Source organism: Camelus dromedarius, chromosome 10 (assembly GCF_036321535.1).
Source record: "Camelus dromedarius isolate mCamDro1 chromosome 10, mCamDro1.pat, whole genome shotgun sequence".
In the NCBI taxonomy this organism is placed as follows: Eukaryota; Metazoa; Chordata; class Mammalia; order Artiodactyla; family Camelidae; genus Camelus; species Camelus dromedarius.
The window spans coordinates 66,643,662-66,664,042 of NC_087445.1; the positions used below are offsets into that span (position 1 = coordinate 66,643,662).

General features: G+C 50.5%; 1 protein-coding gene across 2 annotated transcripts in view; it reads left to right on the forward strand.

The window, feature by feature from the left end:
- Positions 1-280: 280 nt before the first annotated feature.
- GSN (gelsolin) overlaps positions 281-20,381 on the forward strand; it is a 54,674-nt gene continuing 34,573 nt past the window's right edge. Inside the window, exons 1-2 of one of the 2 annotated variants that reach the window (XM_064490482.1) lie at positions 289-360; positions 11,418-11,507. The gene's annotated coding sequence lies outside the window, so the exon portion shown is untranslated. Of the gene's footprint in view, positions 361-11,417; positions 11,508-20,381 lie in introns of both variants that reach the window. The other variant, XM_031450356.2, reaches the window with a different exon arrangement.

Genomic DNA, 20,381 nt, shown 5'->3' on the forward strand with positions numbered 1-20,381 from the left:
CCTCCCCCCAGGCTCCTGCAGATCTCCCCTCCGAGCTCCGGGTCTCAGTTTCCTCCCAAGTAAAGCAGGGAGCTTGATGCTTTCCTTGGACAAGCAGTGAGGGTTTTGGCAAAGTGAGTGACACACAGTGCGCTCCATGAATGCTAGCCTGGAGCGGGAGTCGCCATCCTCCCCGCCGAATATGGGAGGGGCCGGCGCCCCGCCCCCTCGCCCCCTCTCCCGGAGCCCCGCCCCGAGGGCGGTTCCCGCCAGCGCCCTGCCCACCCCCGCCCAGCGACCACGGCGCCCCTGCCCCGCCGCCCGGAACCAGCTGAGCACAGCTGGACCCAGCAGCCGCCGTCGCCAGCGCCACAGCAGCAGGTAGGGGCGGGGAGCGACCACGACGCCGGGGCGTCTGGGGATCCCGGACATCGAGTCCTTTTCCCTCCTCTTCTCTTCCGAGCTTGCCCGCGCCTGGAGCTCGGCTCGGCTGCCCGGACATCTCTAGAGAAGGGCTTCTTCCCTCAGATTGCTGGTGTCCAGGGGACCACGGAGAGTTGGACTGGGGGCTGGGGCAGGAGAGGAGGGGGGCCGGGCCTCCACCCATTGGCCGGGTTGTGTTGCAAGCACCTGAGCTAACTTTGACGCAGTCCCGGTGGGTAAGTGGGCCCCGGGGTCACCCCCGCACTCGCTGTAGCTGCCCAGGGTTGTAGGTGGTCGCCCGCCCGCCGTCAAGGCGGTGGCTCCGCTGGGGAATCTGCTGAACGGATCCTTGACTCCAGGTTAATAATGCCTTTGACTGCTCGTCCCCGGCGATGAGGAGCCCTCCACCTCCTTCCTCGTTCTGGGCCCAGGACTGTTAGAAAGTTCTTCCTCCTACTCGCCTGGAATCTGCTTGCATTTACTACCTGTCTGTGGTGTCTTCCTCCGCCCTGCAGAGTGCGTTCCCTTCCCTGACTCACACGGAAACTTCTTTCGAAGTTGCAGACAGTGACTGGGATCTCCCTTTCTCCCTGGGCCCGCATCCCTTCTCGGGTCCAGACACCCCAGAACCTGATTGCAACAGTGTCCCCTGCTCTGGGCAGTGGCCAAGGGCAAGCCCAGGTCCTCAGAGGCTGTTGGGGACGCAGGGGAAATCGGCTTCTTCTGCAGGCCCTCATCTGCCCAGACATCCACCCTTTATCCTGCCCTCACACCTTCCTCAGAGCGGAGAGGACGTCTTTACAACACCCAGAACTCTGAATAGCCGGAGACTCAGGGCTGGCCTGGGGGTAACTGCTTTTTGTGGAAGTCAGGGGCCTCTGGGGAGGTGCCTCTCACTCTCTCTCTCTCTCTCTTTTTTTTTTTTTTGGCCTCTGGGGACTAAACCCTGCAGGTCCTGTTCTCCCGGGACCTTAATTTCTGACCAGGGCACCAGGATTTCTTGCTGCACTGCCCTTTATAAGACTTTGGCTTCTTGGAGTCGCACCCCAGCCCCATTCCACAGTTGAGAGAACTGAAGGGCCCTGAGAGTTTGTGACTGGCTGACAGTCACACAGGGAGGAAGGGGCAGGACTGGGACCCAGTTCCAGTGCTCCTTTCCCTGACTCCTTCTAGCTGGTGGGGCTTTAGACTCTCTTGAGTCTTGAGTTCCATTCACTAAGAGACTGAGCACCCCCACACACATGGGGTGCTGGTTGGTGTTTCTTGGGGATGTGAATTGAGGGGAAGAGGCTTGAAACAGAGGAGGAAGGGTCGGGGGAGACAATTGGCATCCTGCTCCTTTGAAACTCCATTTTCCTTTTAGGGGCCTCGCTATTTATAAATGCCAGGGAAATTATAAACAGTGGAGAGAGCTTGGATTGGCACCCGGGTGAGTTTCACAGCAGCAAAGATTTCCATGTGAATCAGGGAAGGGAACTTTACTCCAGAATTTTCCATAGCCTTTTTTATTGTGGACTAATCTGAAAAGCAGGCGGCTCCCAGAAGGGGGGCTGTAGCGTTTGCCTCTGGTGGTATTTCCTTCCTTCCCTCCTTCCTTGATTCAGCACTCTTCTGTTCCGTGTCTTACCCTGTGAGGGTCCAAGAGCCCTGAGGAAGACAAAGTTATCTGTCCTCAAGATGCTTCTCATCTATAGTGGTCAGAGCAAACATGCAATACTGAGAGTTCCTTCAGCCTAGAAAGGGATGACTGAGTCTGTCTGGGCAACGCAGGCATCAGAAATGAGTAATAGTTCCCCAGGAGGAGATAAAGCAATTGGGGAAAAGACATTCTAAGAAGCAAGAATAACCTGTGCAAAGGCACTGAGGTTTTCTGAGCAATCCACATGGCTAGAAAGGCAGATGAAGGAAGGGTGGAGTAGTGGGAGTTGAGACTGTAAATCAAGATGGAACTAGATTATAAACTAAGGGTTTGGACTTTATCCTGAAGGCAGTAATCAAAACTCATTAATCTGGTGGCTAATGTAGGGGATGCATTGGAGGGGGCTACACTGGAGGCAGGGGTACCCCAAGAAGGCTGTTGAGTGGTCAAGGGAAAGAGAGTGCAGGTGTGACCCAGAGCACTGGCCACAGGATGGACCAGACTGGCAGTTTCTGGAAGCCCAGCTGAAGAACCTGCTGTAAATTTTATCTAAGAGCAGACAATAGGCTTATAGCTACTGGCTGTTAAGTTATTCTGAGTTTTTCACTGTTGAGTTTTATTTTCAAAGCAAGAAAAAATACTGTTAAAGGGAAGAGTATAGAATAAGCTTCATCTCTCTAAGCCCTCTTCTTTCCCCAGAGGTAGCCACTGTTAACAGAAGTGTGTGCAGGCAAGAGCTGTGGTTGGATGCCTTCACAGTCTTAGCCATCCAGTGCCAGTCGGCCACTTCTCCCACCTCCTCCTACTCCCTACATTTGGGCAGTCTTTCATGAGAAGTTGCCAGATCTTGGAGATGATTTCTGCACGATCTGTAGTCCTTTGCCAAGATATTGGTCTCTGGTTTTCTTAAAGAAAACTTTACGGCCCGTATCTACAGTCTCTGAGTGTATATATTTGATTATTAGAGACCACAGGACTGAGATAAATTAGAAGCACGGACTAGGGAATGGAGCTATAGTCTTAGTTCTTCTGAGTGACACTGGGCAAGTCTCAGCTTTCCGGGCGTCAGTGTCCTCATCTGTAAAATGGGGGGATGTTGATCTGCATGAGTATAATAAAAACCTATCTTTTAGTAAACCAAGCACTGGAACATTAATTTGTTGGTTCCTCACGACCGTTCTTCTGAAGTGGATACTATCGTCTGCTTTTATAAATGGGGTAAGTGAGGCTCAGGGAGGCCAAATAACATGCCTTGTGTTGTGAGACTAGTAGGTGATGGTGCCAGGATTCTGGAGCTCTGATTGTAGAGCTGTAGCTCTTAATCACTGCACTAAACGTTCTCCTGAAGGTTCCATCTAGTCCTGACATTAAGAGAACTGAAGGGGGAGTTTTGGAGGAATGTGAGTCAGTGTGCGTGGCTTGGGAGCTCAGCCTTGCAGCAGAGAGGCCTGGAGGGGCCTCACAACACTGTTCATAAACTCATGCTTTCCCATACTATCAGCCGGACTCCAGAGTTTAGGTCCACCTCTCCTGCATTTCAGGGAACCCAGGCTTTGAGAGGACACAAACTTGCCCAAGGTCACCCGGTGAGTTAGCTGGGGGCGCAGGCAGGCCCAGTCCCCCTCTTTTCACCATTTGAGCCCCATGCTCCAGAAAGCTTTCTGGGGAAACCAGGAAGAGGGGGAACTCCTTTGCCCCCCACGGTTATTTCCTGAGAAAATACTGGCAGAAGCAGGGAAAACCAGGTCCCAGGAGCTCTGCATTTTGGGAGGGGGAGGGAAAGAAAGAGACCAGTGTTCAGGCAGCTGGGGGATGTTAAGTAAAAATATCTCCTCCCTTTCAACTGAGTGAGCGTGTGTCATATTTCAGCCCAATGTGGTTTGTGAGTTTGGAGACCACAGGCAGGCTCGGTTCCTGCTGCTGGCTGGCTTTTCCCCCCAGCCCCCCACCCCCTGCAGGAGGCCTGCTGTCCCCTGCCCTGCCTGGGACCACATCAGCAATTAAAGGGCAAGGCAGAGACAGCGGTGGGCGTGGTGGGCAAGGCTGGTCAACAGGCCTGGGCTTGGGTCCTGCTTTTGCTACTGACAAAGTGCTGGGTGACTTGAGCTAATCTGTGCCTTCCTCTGGGCCCCAGCGTCCACCTGGCACTAGGGGGAGGGACAGAATGTCAGGCTTTCCCAGCTCTGATAGCCTCTGAGTCAGAGGGCTTTGTACTCAGTGCAGGAAGATGGGACCTGCACGTCTGCAAGCATGAGGTGAGCCCACAGCATCATCCGTGTTTAAGTGACTTGCAGCAGTGCCAGCTGGAGGTTCAGCTCCCGTTCACAAATTTGGTCTCTGTGGATTGAATTGGTTGCCCCATTTTGCAGATAAGGAAGTTGAGGCCCAGAAGTCATGCATGTATCCTGTTCCCTGTTCTGCACGCAGTAAGGCTCAGGGCATGTCTCTAGCATGCTTACTGTGTGAGTCCACCTTTTGTCTTCACTGCCTTGTTTAATCTTTTAACAGCCCTACTGGGGATGAGTAGTGACTCAGTTTTGCTCAGCCTAGAGAGATAAAGTGGCTTACTTTCTCTTGTTTGAGCCTCTCAGTAGCCCTGAGGTTGCTGTTACGTGCTCCATTTTATGGATGAGGAAACTGAGGCCTGGAGATGTGAGCTCTCATGGCCAGGGATCCTCAGGGGCCACATGGCCAGTTAGGTTCCTTCCCAGGGCCCCCATCCTCCTCCTTCTTGGTACCTTGCTGGTTCTGCCTCAGAGGGAGCCTCTGCACCTCTTGCATTCATGGCTTGGACTCAGGGGTGGCAGTTTTCTTCCTGAGCTGAAACATGCTCTTCCCAAGGGGGCTCCAGAAGCAGTGGGAGCCACGGACAACTCCAGTGAAGGCGCCACACTAGTGGGAGGGGATTTTTTTTCTCATCCTGTTGAACTGGTTAAGTAAACAACCGTATTTTTTTTCCAGCTTTGACAAGGAGATCATCTGGGCCCAGCTTATTTGCCAAACAAAGGATATAGATGTGGTGTATGTGAGCCTTCAGGGTGGGGTTTGGCCCTTACCCTTAATTTTCCTTCTATAGCGGCTGTGGTTGGGCTGGGCCCTTGGTGGGTGCTCAGTAAATACTAGTTAATTTTGGGGGAGTGGCAAAGTGGAATGGGTGGGATACCCATGGAATATGGGTACTTCCCACACTTCCTCCAATGATTTGTTTTCCTTTTTCTAAAGATAATAGCTGTTTATGATAGAAAATTTAGAAAATGAAAAAACTATAAAAAAAAATAAGAGCTGCCCATAATTCTGCCAACATGCGATAATCACCGCTAACATTTGGGTGCATTTCTTTCCTGATATTTTCAGCACTTTTTTCCACCCCTCCCCCACAATTGTGGTCATACCACATTTATAATCTTCCATTCTGACTCTTTTGTTTTTCCAACATTATAACATAAATATTTTCTCATGTTATGTAGAACTCTACATTTAATTTTTAAAAGGGTTTTTAAAGTATCCTTTACCTAAGTAAATAAATACGTGTTTATTTTTCCAAAAGTCTGGGGGATTAAAGAAGTGAAATAATGCATTTTATTTGTTAAAAAATACCAATTTTTACATTTTTATTACTAAAATGATAAATGCTGACCTAACATTTTTATCATTATCATTTTCTATTGTTGTATCTATGGTGTGAATGGTTCCCTTAACTGATCCTCTGTTATTAAGGTTTCAGGCTGTTTATAAACAGTGCCACACTGAGCATCCGAGCGCATAAATTATTCTTTCATGATTTCCTAGAAGAGAGCCCAGGAAATGGAGTTGCTGGGTCAAAAATGACATCTTTTACAGCTTTTGCTCCACTTGCCAAATTGCTGCCCAGAAAGGCTGTAGCAGTTCTTACCCCCACCAGCCAGCCACACGTGAGGTTGGCGGTGTTCTTGAAGGAGCAATGGAAGCTGGTTATCAAAAGGCTAGCTGTCCTCTTAGAAAGCTCAAGCACCATTTCCCTGAAACATCATACTTCATTCATTTAGCAAATACAGGCATATTGTGGACTCGGTTTCAGACCACCATGATAAAGTGAGTGTCGCAATAAAGCAAGTCATACAAAGTTTTTGGTTTCCCAGTGCTCATAAAAGTTATGTTTACGCTATAAGGTAGTCTATTAACTGAGCAATAGCATGATGTCTAAAAAAAGAAAACAATGTCGGTACCTTAATTAAAAAGTGCCAAATTGCTAAAAAGTGCCACCCATCATCTGAGCCCTCGGTGAGTCTTCATAGTGACATCAGAGACCACTGATCACAGCTCACCATGACAAATATAATAATAATTTAAAAAGTTTAAAATATTGTGAGAGTTACCAAAACGTGACAGAGATAAGAAGTGAGCAAACGCTGTTGGAAAAATGGTGTGGATAGACTTACTCGATGGATGCAGGGTTTGCCACAAACCTTCAATTCATAAAAAATGCACTGTCTGTGAAGCACAATAAAGTGACATGCAATAAAACGAGGCGTGCCTGTACATTTGCACACTTCAGCATCAGTAAAGGATAACGATTAAGATCCCAGGCTGGAGGGGCAGAGAGAAGCTGGCTCTCACTGCCGTTTCTGCTTTGTACTTGTCATAGAGCTTTGAGCTAATGCCAGGTCACTGCTCTGTCTCCTCGCTTAGGATGGAAGGACTTGCCTTTGTGTTTCCAGCCCAGGGACTTTGGTGTGACTGTGGTCACCCTCTGCTGAAGGTCCGTCACCTGACGGCTTCCTTACCTCAGAAATGTTTCCTGACTCTGACCTTTACTGGTGGACCTTGGGAGTCACTGGCCCCCAGTGGCTCGTTCATCCCCGGGGATACTCACTCCCAGAGAGAGCAAGTGAATTTCCTAAAGCACAAAGCAAGTTCCCTGATTGCTACTCCACCACTTGTGAGATTTCAAAAGTACTCGTCTAAACCAGAATGATTTCAGTTATTATTAAACCCAAGGCCTGGGAAGATTAAGGAACTTGGCCCTGGTCAGACTCCTAGTCTGTCCTGGCGGTGTGGTCCTGGGAAAGTCATTTCCCTCTCTAACCGGGTTTCCCCAACTGTGAAGTGGGGTACAGCACCTTCTCTGCTCCTACCAGGACTGCTTTTCTACCTGTTGAGTGCTGAATTTCAAGATCCAGTGGCAGGTCTTGGTGTCTTGATTGTGCATCCTAAAGTGGGGTGCCTTTTGACTTATCCCACACATGAGTCACCTGGAGATTTTGTGAGAATGCAGATTCTGGTTCAGGAGGTCTGAAGTGGGGCCTGAGACTCTGCATTTCTAATGAGCTCCCAGGGGGTGCAGATGTTGCTGGTCCAGGGACCACAGTCTACATAGTAAGATTCTAAATCCTTTGTTAAGGGCCCAAACTAGAGCCCAGATCTTTTGATGTCTTATCTTTGACGTTCTTTCTACCCATCATATCTGCCTCCCTCTTCTCTTCCCAGCACTGAGTTGAACTGCATTTGTTCCACAGCTGTGCGTTTCTAGAATCTGAACAGCCCTTGAAATATTTCGCTGCCTCATTTTGGAGTGAGGTAGGGCCCTTCTTTAGGAGAGAGTGACTCAGTAGGAAGCCATCTGAAGGGGAAGAAATACAGCTGAAGGACCTCGCATTTGGCATAAACATTTCCACCAGAAGTTTTTATACTTAAGATTATAAACATTATTCTTTTATGTCTGTAGGCTGCAAAGTACAGCCCCGGGGAAGCCACAGACTGTTTTCATATGCCTTTGAGCTAAGACTGTTTTTTTACATTTTTAAAAGGTTGTAGAAAAAAAAAAATCCAAAACTTAGCAAGGAAGAATATGCAACAGAGAGAGTATGCAGCCTGCTAAGCCTGAAATATTAACTTCCTGGCTCTTTATAGTAAAAGTTGGCTAACACGTGATCTAGAGGAACTGAAGCACTATAGTTTTCTCTAGTGAGAAAGAGACCCAGCCTTATAGCTTGAAAGTTAGTGAGGCCAAGATATCAGGGAAGCAGCCTAACTTGGTGGGAGCTGCCCAGACATCTTAGCTGTGTGACCCCGAGTATGTTACTTCACCTCTCTGAATTTGTGTTCTTCCTTCACGAAATAGAGACTATGACATCTGCTGGCAGAGTTATTGTGAGGATGAGACAAGATGTGTGTAAAGAGTTTGACACTTGGTGACAACTGTTGTCATTGGGGCAGCCATTTGAACCCTTCTGGCCTTGATGGACAGATATCATGCTGCTCCCACCACAGCTGAGGGTCCTCCCAGTGAGCTGGGAGCAGTCTTTGAGGAGAAAAAAACACCTCTGTTCCAGCCTCCCCCGACCACACCCATCCCTCTCCGGGGCAGAAAGCTCCTTTTCAGCCACCTGAACAGAGAGGGTTCCTGGTGCTTGTACATTTTCACTAATGGCAAGTTCTCTACCCGAAAGCCCGCCTTTCCGCTGGTGGGCAGCTCTGACTACTAGAAAATGCCTCCTCTCCTTCTCTAAGATATAATTCGGCAAACAAGCACCATGCGAGCCCCAGGCTGGGACGGTGAGTCCTGGAAGGAGACCCTGCTCGTTGTGGCTCCATCCGGACCATGGGGGTGGTGGACCAGAGCCAGTGGTTTACAGACCTTGTTTCTAAGTTGTGGCAGCCTTGAGGTCCAGAATGAAAAACAGACCCACTTGGGAGTTAGCTGGAGCTAATTCTAAACCCAGTCGAGTTTGAAACTCTGGGACTTCCTGTGTCCAGAGCCTGAGAAGGAGTGTAATGCTCTTTTTGCCCATAGATGGCAGCACCCGCTTCCTTCGCCGTCTCTGTGTGAACGTGTGTGCTCAGGACTGTTTATGCACGTGTGCACACACGTGTATGTGTGTGTGTGTGTGCATGTGATTTACTAGTTTATCCCTTTGATGAATCGTGAGCTGTGGTGGTCCTATGCTAGGTGCTGGGATACATGAGAGCAGGTCTTAGTCTGATGGGGGAGGCTGACTTGGAAACAGATCATATCGGTGTGGCAGGGAAGGCTGGTGGGGGCTCAAAGGAGCTCAGACTCATGGGAGAAGGGGAGGTTAGAGAAGAGGTCTTGGAGGAAAGCTGGGCTTGATTATGAGCGGAAGGAGAAAAGAACAAAGATGGAAGAGAGTTCAGGAACAGAGGAAACTGCAAAGATTATTGGAGGATTCAGGGACCAGAGTGCAGCTGCATCTGGCTGGAGCTTGGAGGGGTGTGGGTGGAAGACAGGAACTGATGAGAGCTGAGGCTCAGGGCGCTGATGGGGGCAGGTGGTGAAAGACGTTGAAAAGTTCGCTGAGTATCTTGGGCTTTATTTGGGGGCCAGCGGAGAGCCATGGCTGAGTCTGAGCAGAGGAGTGATGTAGTCTGGGCTTGCTCTGAGGAGACTGCACTGTAGGGGAGGGGAGAGGAAGTGGGAGGACCAGGTAGGAAGCACTGCAGTCACCCAGGTGAGAGGCAGTGATGCCTGGACCAAGATGCTGGCAGTGAGGGTAGGGAGAAGAGGATGCATTCAGGTAGAACCGGCAGGACGTAGGGGTGTTGGAGGCAAGAGTGACAGAGCAGGGGAGGCTGAGATAGGTGGTGCCCTGATGTCTGGTGGGGCCCCACGTGTGGATGGTGGGTGGTGGTGGTGTTGCTGAGATGGGGAGCACCGAAGGCAGAACAGGTTGCAATTGGGAACAAATGCAGCATCACCAGTGAGGATGAAGGTGAGATTTGGAGGTGTGTTGAAGAGAAGGGGGGCTGTTTTTGAAAGGTTTGTCCCCCCAGAGTTAACAGAAAGTGGGAGGTCATTAGTCATCAACTCTGCTTTGATCTATTCCATGGAACCGGGGAGTTTCTGTGAAGCTCTTTGAAGAGGTCCCATGGAGGTGGCATTTAACACCAAGTCCTAAGGCCCAGATAAGTGCCCAGCCTCTTTCCAGATCCCTTGCTGTGCACCCACGCCACTCACAAGGCAGAAATCCACAGGAATGTCTGGGCTATTTACTGTCAGCTAAGAATAGGTTCATTTGTGTCTTAATCCCAGGAGCCTGCAGGGCCCCACTGCATTCAGGATCTTGGACTCTCTCCCTTTGGCTTGGAGAAGCTGGTTTGGGCAGAGAAATTTTCCAGTTGAGGCAGGAGCCAGTTTGCTCAGCTGCTCCCTGAATGCAGATGACTAGGATTCCGGGGACTGAGGAAGGGTGGTTCTTGAAAGTGTGGGGCTGAAAGGCTGGACTGCACTGCTCTGGGGCCGAGGTAGGCCGGTCCTTCATTTATTCATCTGGCATATACCCACTGGTCCTGCTGTTTGCTGGGTCACGTGTTAGGGCTGGAGTTTGAGAGGCAAAGGAGCCTAATGGAGCTCACAGTCTGATGGGAGAGAAAGACCCGTCACCAGATAATGATAATACTCTTGCAATAATAGAGCAATGCTAGGCACAGAAGTGAGACAATGGCATGTAAACAGCTTGGGTCCCCAAAATGCACAAATACAGGACAAGAAAGATAGAATTTCTAGAAAGACTTAGTAGTCAGAGTAAGCATATGCCCTGTTCAAAACCCTGGGCATATTTTATCTCATAATGACCCCAGGGGGTAGGTTCTAATGTAATCCTTCATTAACAGAGAAGGAAACTGAGACTCAGAAAGGTGAAGTAGCTTAGTTAAGTTACATAGTTAAGTGAGGGGCCATTTTATCTAACTCCAGAATCTTGAGCCAAAACTCTCTAGTTGACCATAGCTAAATTCAGTCGTGCAATGGGGTTAACCTTAACCTTAATGAGATTTTAGGCTGGATTAATAGAGGCATGATATTTAGAATGATGGAGGTGAGAGGTTGGGTTTTGTTTGTTTGTTTGTTTTAATGGAAGTGAGAGTTCTGCTTGCCCTGCCCTGGATAGAACTCCTCTAATTGTTTAATTCTGGGTCTTGTGCTGTCAGTAGGGACAGGGTTCATTGGAGTAGATCAGGGAAGCAGGGGAGGGAACCAGACATCTTGGTCTCAGGAAAAGCTGGAGGAAAGGGAGTGTACAACTTGTAGAAGACGTGGGGGCCTAGGATCACTGTCTTCAAGTCTCTAAGGAACCATTGGGAAACAGGGTGGCAGACCTGTTCTGGGTGACCCCAGATTGTAGAACTAGGACCAGCATGTATGAGGCGTCGAGAAAGAGATTTTAGCACATCCTAATGACGATTCTCTTAACCAGCTAAACTCTCCAACAGGAGGTTTTGCCGCCTTGGCAGGAAGTGAGTGCCCCATTGCTGGAGGTGTGTGAATAGGGGCTGTGTGACCCTGGTGGGGGGTGGTGGGGAGGAGTGGAAGCCTCAAATGAGGCTTTGACCAGATGACCTTGAGCCCCTGACCCTGAGAGTCTTGGCACTTTCGTTACAGGTGGTGCTGATAACCCCCTTGTACAGCGCTTCTGCCTCAGTCCCGGCACCTCCTGACGAGCAGCCCTCTTCACCCTCCCAGCCCTGCGAGGTAGGTAGAGCAGTGCAGACACCCCGGTGTCCCCCAAGCCCCAGCTCAGGCTGCCCAGGGGAGTCTGGAGAGGCTGGTGAAGCAGCCACTGGTTGCCACGAGTGGATTCAGTCAGTCCCTGAGGTTTTTCTAGTAAGGCTCAGAGAGCGTTTCTGCCAATTACTTCATTTGCTCCTCACCCTCCCTTGATCCCGTGGGGAAGAGGCAAGAACTGGGCTGGGTGCCAGGGCACTTGGGTCCCCACCCTGGCTGTGCTGCTTGCTCACTGGGTGATGGTAGGAAAGTGCTTTCCATCTCAGAAGAGCCTCTGATAGCTCTTCTGTAAGAGGGTGGCCTTCCCGTGAGGAGGTGGTGCAGGAATTCTCCCGGAGGCTTTGGTGAGGTGACAGAAGCTGGGGTGCAGCTGCCAAGTCTCCGGGCTTGTTGACCATGGGAGGAGAGAGAAGTGTGAGTCACGGGGGGGGGGGGGGGGAGGCGGATGAGTCATGCCCACCTGGGGCCGGCTGGCAGGGCGGGGTCCACCTGACTATCAGATTCACAGGTGACCCGCTGAAGGAGGTGGAGAGGCTGGGGGTGGAGTGGAGTCCTCAGCTCGAAGCAGGAGACCTGGCTCATGTCCCAGGTCAGGCCTTGGCTTTTCTGCCTATAAGATGGGTGCATTGGTCTCCCCCACTCACCTAACAAGGTTGTCATGAGGACTGAAGGAGCTTGTAGATGCTCAGGGGCTTTGTGAGCTGCGAAAAGGGGAAGGAGCACCACTAGGGAAATGACCCAGCTTTCAGTATCGGAACAGAAAGAAGTGAATTTCTAATAGCAGCTGTGCAGAGAGCCTGGAAAACACCCCTCCGCGTCATGACATTACCCTCGGTTGCCAAAAGGAGAAGGGGCCGAATGCCTCCAGGGCTTGCTCATCCCTGCAGCTCAGCTGGCTCCCAGGTGGTGACACGACAGGCTGACCACAGTAGAGAGCTGTTCCTCTTTCCCCAGCTTAGATGGAAGGGCCTTCCCTTGGTCTCCAGAATGCTCTGTCCTCAAAGCTGGGCATCCCCTAGAAGGCCCTGCTGGGCCCAACTTCAGCCATATCCCGAGGGTTCTAGACAAACGGACATCCTTGATGCTGCCCAGAGAGGAGAAAACGGGGACCGTCTTGGTTCTGATGCTCCTGCTTTTGAGATGAGCCCTGACAACTCCCAAAGCTGAATTGTCTCAGAGTGATCCGTCACCAAAAAGAGTTATGCTCTGTTAACACTTTTGGCGAGAGTGACACAGGGACCATCCTCTGCTTTCCCGATTTCTGCTGAAGTGAGCACCTGTCAACTGAGGGCTTTGCGTGTTTCCCCTCCCCTCATCCATCTGTGCTGTGCCTCCCCTCACCCCCATCTCCGCTGGGCTTTGGTTCAACCAGGGGAGCCCAGTGACCTCCTCCTTGTCAAATCCAGCAGTTTCCTCAGCTCTCCATGCACTGCCTCTCTGGAGCCTTGGATATCATTTCTTTCTAGAAGCTCTCTCCTCTTTTTGCTTCTGGCAGGCTGCACCATCTACTTTATCTCCTATTTTTCTGACCTTCTTAACCAGGGCCCTGTTTTTTTGCCTCAACCATTCAGCAGGATTCTGACCACCTTCTTCTCTTGAGTTACATGTGTAGGTTGGTTCATTCATTCATTCATTCACTCCTGCATGCATTCACTTGACAGATATTTAGGCCCTGGACTGGGTATTGGAGAATCATCAGAGATTTTCCCAACTCTCATGGGTCTTACAGTCTTGAGTCTTACACAAGTCATTATACACATAATAAATTCTTTCTTTCTTCAGCTGTGAGGGAAACAGCCAGTGTTACGAAGGTGTATGTGGTTGCATGGATATGATAGAATCTTTTCTGGACAGATGAGGGAGGCCTTCCTAAAAATGCTCAGACCTGAAGATGGAGGCAGGTGGCTGAGTGAGCAGGGAACGGAGCCCCAGGCAGAGGGAACAGCATGAGCGAATCTCAGAGGCAGTATGTTGCGTGTGGAGCCCTTGAGGAACTGAAAGAAGGGGGCGTGATGGGGAAGAGCCTGAAGACCAGGAAGCACCTCAGTCGTGCGGGCCCTTAGGGCCTTGGTTAGAGTTTGAATTTTATCCTAGACCCCTGGCTAACCACTGGAAGCTTTAAAGCAGTGGGGGAGATGTGCCTAGATTTCATTAGTAGAACTCTTGAAAGAGACAGCTGCAAGTCCCACCCTGATAAGGTGTAATTTTTGGCTCTTCCACACTGTGGCGTGCTCACGCTGTGCCTCAGTACCAGGCTTGGGGTGGAGCTGTCCTGGGAAATGTGCGCTTTCCAGCATTCTCTGGGCTCCTGGCATTTTTTCATTGTTAAGCTTCCTCACTGGAGAAGCTAGGTGAATCAGACCCTTTTCCACCCTGGGAGATGTAGGCTTGTGGTGGCTGGTGCCCGGAAGGCCATGCAATAAGTGCCAGGGGCCCAGGGAGCCACAGAGGGCTTCCTCCTGAGTCAAGCACTAGGCCTAGAGGATGCGATGAGCATCCAGGCATGGGAGTCCCGAATGCAAAGGCTTGGTCCCCTGGCAGAACCGCTGTTCTTGGGGACTAGGGAGCAGCATGGCTAACACAGGAAGGAGGGTGGGGTTGAGGTGGAAAGTGGCAGGAGAATGGGGTGGGGAGACACCTTGAATGCAGGGTCCCGATCCTCTGGGTGCCAAGGAGCCATGGCACACCTTAAGCTGAGGAGTAGCTTGAGCAGTGGGATTTGAGAACAATCAGTTGGTGGGAGGCAGAGGGGAGGGCGGATCAGAGGGGCAACGCTGTGAACTGGTTGGAGAGAATGCGTGTGAAGCCTGGTCACTCCCATCTGCCTACACATACAGTAAAATGCTGTCTACTGCTTCCTGTCCTGTGCCTTGTTGGATCATTTCCCCCCACTAGTCAGCCCTCCTGAGCTATTTCACTGGGATTTGGGCTCCAGAGGCAAACAGGTCTGCACATCCCTCTGGCTCTGACTTGCTCTGTGCCCCCTCGACACATCTGTGAACCCTTCTCAGCCTCAGTTTCCTCATCTGTGAAAGGGGGTGATAATAGGGTTGTTGAGGATTAACGATGGGGAAGTCAAGTCCTAAGCACATGCCTAGGACCTAGTGATTGCTCAGTTATCCTTATTTACCTGTTGGTTGGTAACGAACGGCCCAGTCCATGTCATAATCTGACCCTTGGAGCGTCCTTCTCTGTGGCCATAAATCTGTAACCTGAAGTGGAAACAGGGTGTCCCCAGCAGCCCTGAAAAAGGCCTCTGATGGGATGCCGAGTGGTTTGGAAATGCCTTTATGTTTCCCCCCTAGGCTCTGGCTCAGAGGGCTGGACCAGGTCTTAGTTGTCTTTTAGTCCCAGCACCCAGCACAAGGCCGGCCTATCGTGGTTCTTAATTCTAAACAAAAAAATTTTAATTAAAAAAAGTCAGAGCCGCTGGGCATCATCCTGCCAGCCTCTTCATCTTATGGCTGAAGAATCTCGGGCCCAGAGAGGAACGGTGACTCATCCAGAGTCACCCAGCACTTCCACTGAAGGCTCGGACCTGGCTCAAGTATTTATTGCAATTCTAATTTTTTAAATATTGAAAATTTTAAAAATTCCCAAGTCGGCTGGGGACAGGGTAACCATTTGAGGGTAGGAGTTGACCCTGAGACAATTCTGGGGAGCATCCTGGCTAGAAGGGCCCCAGGGATATCATATGCAACCTTCCAGTTTGCATCTGGGGAAACTGAGGCTCAGAGAGAGGGAGTGACTCGCTCAGGGTCCCCAGAGAACAGAGAGCAGAAAAGTAGTCGCAAGACCCATTTCAAATAATCTGTAGTAGTTGAGCGGGCTCTTCCCCCCAGCCCACTGCCTCGTGTTTAAGAAAGTGAATTAGAGCACGAACAATGGTTTCCTGAGGAAGTTTTGGTTTTCAGTGTGTCGAGGAGAAGGACCATTTCCGGAACTGTGCATGCCCATGTGGTGCCCATGGAGTTGGGCCGGGCACAGCTATTTCAGACTAAGCCACAGGGTCCTATTTATAGGCCAATGTGATTAGGTTGATGTGGTCAGAGGCCCGCCTGTCCCCTGCCCAGCCTAGCTATGGCGGAGGAAGAGGCCCTCGGGGGTGACTCTGTACCATGGGTGAGTAGCAAGGGATCTTGGGTTGTCCCCAAAGCCTGCTCAGAAGAGGGGCTCCTGGGAGGCCGTGGAGGGTCCCAGTCCTGACTCCCAGCCAGGCCCCCTGCAGAGATGAAACCAGCTCCAATCCTATTCTCTCCCGGCTTATAAATTCTCTACTGCCTCAGATCAGGCCAGGACCCCTAGCAGTCAGGCCCCTTCTTCACCCACGTGTCCAAGTCTTAATCCTAGCCATACCTCTCCAGCATTTGCATTTTCCTATGTGGGCCACACCTCTGAGCCTTTGCTTAGCTGTTCCCTCCACCTGATGTGTTGGTTCCCTGTTCCCCAGAGACAAACCTCCATTCATCCTTCCAAGCCTGGCTCAAATGCTCTTCCTTTGTGGCTCATCAGGTCCAGGGTGCTTTCTTCCGTGAGCTCCTGCTGCCAAGAGCCACTTGAGTGATTACCCAAATTCTTGTGTGCACCCCGCTGGGCCAGGAGGTCCCGAGGCAGGGCCTGACAACAGAGGATGGAAGGAGAAAAACGTGTGGTTGAGGCCCTACTGGGCCATTCACCTTATGCATTTGATGAGACATTATCTGCATGCCACACTGTGCAGTAGGTATCTTTAAAAGATGTGTAGGAGTGAGAGTAAGACTTCGCAGTCAGATCACCCCGGATTCCAACTCTGTTCTGCGCTTCCTAACTGTGTAACCTTGGGCTAAACCTTTCTGAGCCTCAGTTTCCCCATCTGTAAAATCGGCATGATGCTAGCCATGGGTCTTGGGTAGGCATTGTCAACAAGACAAAACTGAAAAGTACTTACATTGTCTGGTCCATATTGAGCTTCTATGTGTGGTAGTAGGGATTATTTACTCAGGGGAAACTGAGGCTCAGAGCAGGGAAGTGCCTTCTCTGGGGCTCAGTAGCCAAGATGAAAGACCAGGTCTACTCCACCCTGTGTTCTCCTCCCCGCCTTCTCTTAGCCCCCCGGCCTATTCTGTTCCCTAGATCAGGGGGAGCTTTGTTTGGGGATTGTTTTTCCTAAGACGTTTCCTCTGTGGTGCCACTGGATGACTCAGAGCCCTGAGTCACCAGGAGGCTGAGGGCCAGGGAGGAGGGAGGGAGGAAGAGGGAAAGGAGAGGAGGAACAGAGAAAGGACCCTGATTTCAGCCCTGGCTCTCCCACTCCTTGATCGCTTAGAGATGGCAAGTCCCCTGTTCTGCTGGCCTCAGTTTCCCCAAGTGTGAAAGGAGATGTTGGGCTTTGATGAATGGTTCCCAGTCCAGGCTGAGCCTCAGAATCCCAGGTTTGCGGGCCCCACCCCAAGCTGTAGGCTCAGGCTGGGTGTGGGGCCTGGGAATCCAAGCTTTCTGGAGCTCCCCAGGTGATTTTGCTGCGCACCTGATCTGCAGAGGTGTTTGGGAACCAGGTGGCTCAAGGCTCCTTTCCCCTGGGCCTCCAAGTGGTTGCTCAGCCTCCGCTCGGCCGTCTCCACTAACTCAAGGAGAGTCACTTTTCTTGCTGACTGCTTTGGCAGAGTGGTGCCAGTGAAACGCATGGGCTTAAAAAATAAAAAACAGCTTTATTGAAGTATAATTTACATAAGTTGTTGGACTAAATTTATGTGTAATTTACATACATGTAATTCACTGGTTTTAATTAACTCAGTGATTTTTAGTAAATTTACAGAGTAATGCCAGCATCACCACAATCTGGTCTGAGAACATTTTTATCACCCCTAACCATCTCCAAAAAGGTGCCTGTGCCTGCTGGCCAGCAGTCTACGCCCCTACCCACTAGCCCACCACTAATTTTCCTTCTGTCTCTCTGGATGCCCAGACCTGTGTGCATACCCAGCTTCACCCTTTCTGGCTGTGTGACCTCCTGCAGATTCTTACCCTCTATGAGCCTTGAATTTCTCCCCTGTAGCAGAGGAAATATAGCTTCCCTGTAGCTTTTTGTTTGAATTTCACTAAGGTGATACAGTGTCTAATGCACAGTGGGAGCTGGGGTCTCAGGAGACTGGCAAGCAGTGCACAGGCTGTAGTACAGACACCCTGGCACAGCTGGGACCGCAAACATTTCATAGACTCCCTCTGTGTCAGGCGCTGGGCTAGGCCCCTTCACTGCAGTCATCTCCTTCAACCCCCACAAGAACCCTTACTAGGTGAGTGTTAATATCATTTCTATTTTATAGCTGAAGGAACTGAGGCTCTGAGAAGGAGGGGGGTGACTTTTCCAAGGTCATGTAGGTAATGATTGGTGGGAGTCTGTCCCAGAGCCTGTCAAAATGCACTTAGTACGCCTAACCTCCCGAACATCACACCTTTGCTTGGCCTACCTTAAACGTGCCCAGAACACTTAACGTTAGCCTACAGTTGGGCAAAATCTAACAGGAAGCTTATTTTATAATAAAGGGTTGACTATCTCATGTTATTTATTGAAGACTGAACTGATAGTGAGGAACAGAATGGTTGTCTGGGTACAGAATGGTTGTTAAGTGTATTGTTTGTTTCCCCTGGTGATGGCGTGGCTGACGGAAGCTGCTGCAGCCCAGCATTGTGAAAGAAAATAAATAGTATATACAGCATATCGCTAGCCCAGGAAAGACCAAAATTCAAAGTACGGTTTCTGCTGAATATGTATTGCTTTTGCACCATTGTAAAGTCAAAAAATTGTAAGCTGCGCGATCGCAAGTTGGGGGCTGTCTGCACAGAGTACATCATACAGCAGATGTGACATGGTGCATGGAGCATGGTCCAAGGTATGGGTGACGTGGGACAGCACGTGGAACGCGCACCAGGCGACACACACGGGACAAGGTAGGAGGAGCTTGGGGCCTGTTATGGGACATAGACAGCGTAATGTATGTGAGGCTGGGCATGGTTCAGAGCGTATGACGCAGGGACAAGGTACCCAGGGTGCAGGGTTTGATAGATGGCAGTGGGGCACAGAGGGTCCCTTTTTCATGTCAGTGCCTGGGGCCCCAGCGTGGAGCAGCAGGAGCCAATTTTCTCCTCTCACAAAGGCCTGTCTGTTGTTTTTCCTCCTCCTTCCCGTCTCTTTGGATGCCAAAGAGTGGGAGTGTCCCAGAGGAGTGGGGCCCAGAGTACCCCCCATTATCCCGCCAGCTCAGACGGGTCAAGGCTGGGGGCCAAGTCCATGGTTTAGGAAAAGCCTGCCAGGCCCCCAGGTCCCCTCTCTGAGAGGCAGCTGTGAGCACAGTGTTGGCTGGACCAGAGCCGGGTAATTTTCCTCTAAGCCGCCCTCCCTCCAGCTTCCCTCCCTGGCTGCTGCTGGCCATGAGCGCGTCTGCATTCCGGGGCTTAGGAGAGAGTCCCCGCAGCCGCTGCTGGGCAGAGGAGCTCACCCCTACCAGCTGCTATCAGAATGGTAGAAGCAGAGGTGTGGGGAGGAGGCTGTGGCTCACAGGCTTGCATTTCCTGAGCCCTCCTGGCCCCTGATGGTCAATCTCTTATCTTGCCTCATCTGCACAAGATCCCCAGTAGCCTGATGAGGAGACTGAAGCTCAGCGAGGCAAAGAGCTTGCCCGAGGTCACATAGTCAGAGGCAGAGCTGAGGCTGGACCCTCAGTCTCCTGGAGGCAGGAAATTGAGGACATATAGAGGCAAGAAGTGGTGAAGAGGGTGTTGGAGAGGGTGTGGTCAGTGGGTGTGAGGCTGCAAGAGCCCATGGGTACCAGATCCTAGAGGGCCTTAAAAGCCAATCTTAGGAGTCCTGACTTCTTTTAGCCTGCACTGGGGGCCGTGGAAGGGTCTTGAGTAGGGAATGATGCAATATGTCTGTGGATAATGGGCGAGTTGAAGGCAGTGAGGAAGCTGGTGCAGTGGTTCCAAAGAAAAGATGGGGACCCTGAACCAGGACAGTGGCTGGGATGCGGGAAGGGGAAGCGAATGTCAAGTGGGGAGTAGTGGGGTTGAGCATCTCTGCGCTGGTCTCAGCCCTTGTGTGTGTCCTGGTGGGATGACTCTGGCCAGGCCCTGCCTCTAAGAGTGTCCCAGAAGGTTCTGGAAGCCCCTAAAAGGACAGGCACCTGGAGCCTGTGGTGAAGGGGGAGGTGCCTGGGTGGCGGTGAGGCTGGGAGCACACCTTGGGGGAAGAAGACAGTCCCCATCATGGAGCCCTGTGACGTGCCTGGCACTGTGTTTTGTGGGCTGGATCTCGTTTAATTCTTCCAGCTGGTTATCATTATTCTCTGATCTGGGAACGGAACAAAAGCATTCCAGTACCATGCCTCTGTTCAAGAGGGGAAAGTACAATACAGTCTTTTAATCAATTCAATTGATTTTTACATTTTAGATTTAGAGAGTAAATACAAATTGTGAGCGTGACATCTCTGTCGTCATCTAAAGCTTGAGAATTTGAATGTTAAAAAAAATTATCCATCCCTTTAAACCGGACCCTACAACTTGAATACTCTGACATTAGGTAGTTAATTTACATCTTGATTTGCTGGTCTAAAATATCTGACCCACAGTCACATATTCTCTGAGATCCAATTACAGCCATTATTTGCTGTAGCTTTCTTTTACATCTATATCTGTCTTATCTGTTGCTATAGATTTTTTGTGGCTATAGATCTTAAAATAACTAGGGAACTATGTTCAATATCTTGTAATAACCTATAATGAAAAAATATGTATGTGTAACTGAATCACTCTTCTGCCGGAAATTAATGCAACATTATAAATCAACTATACTTCAATAAAAAATAA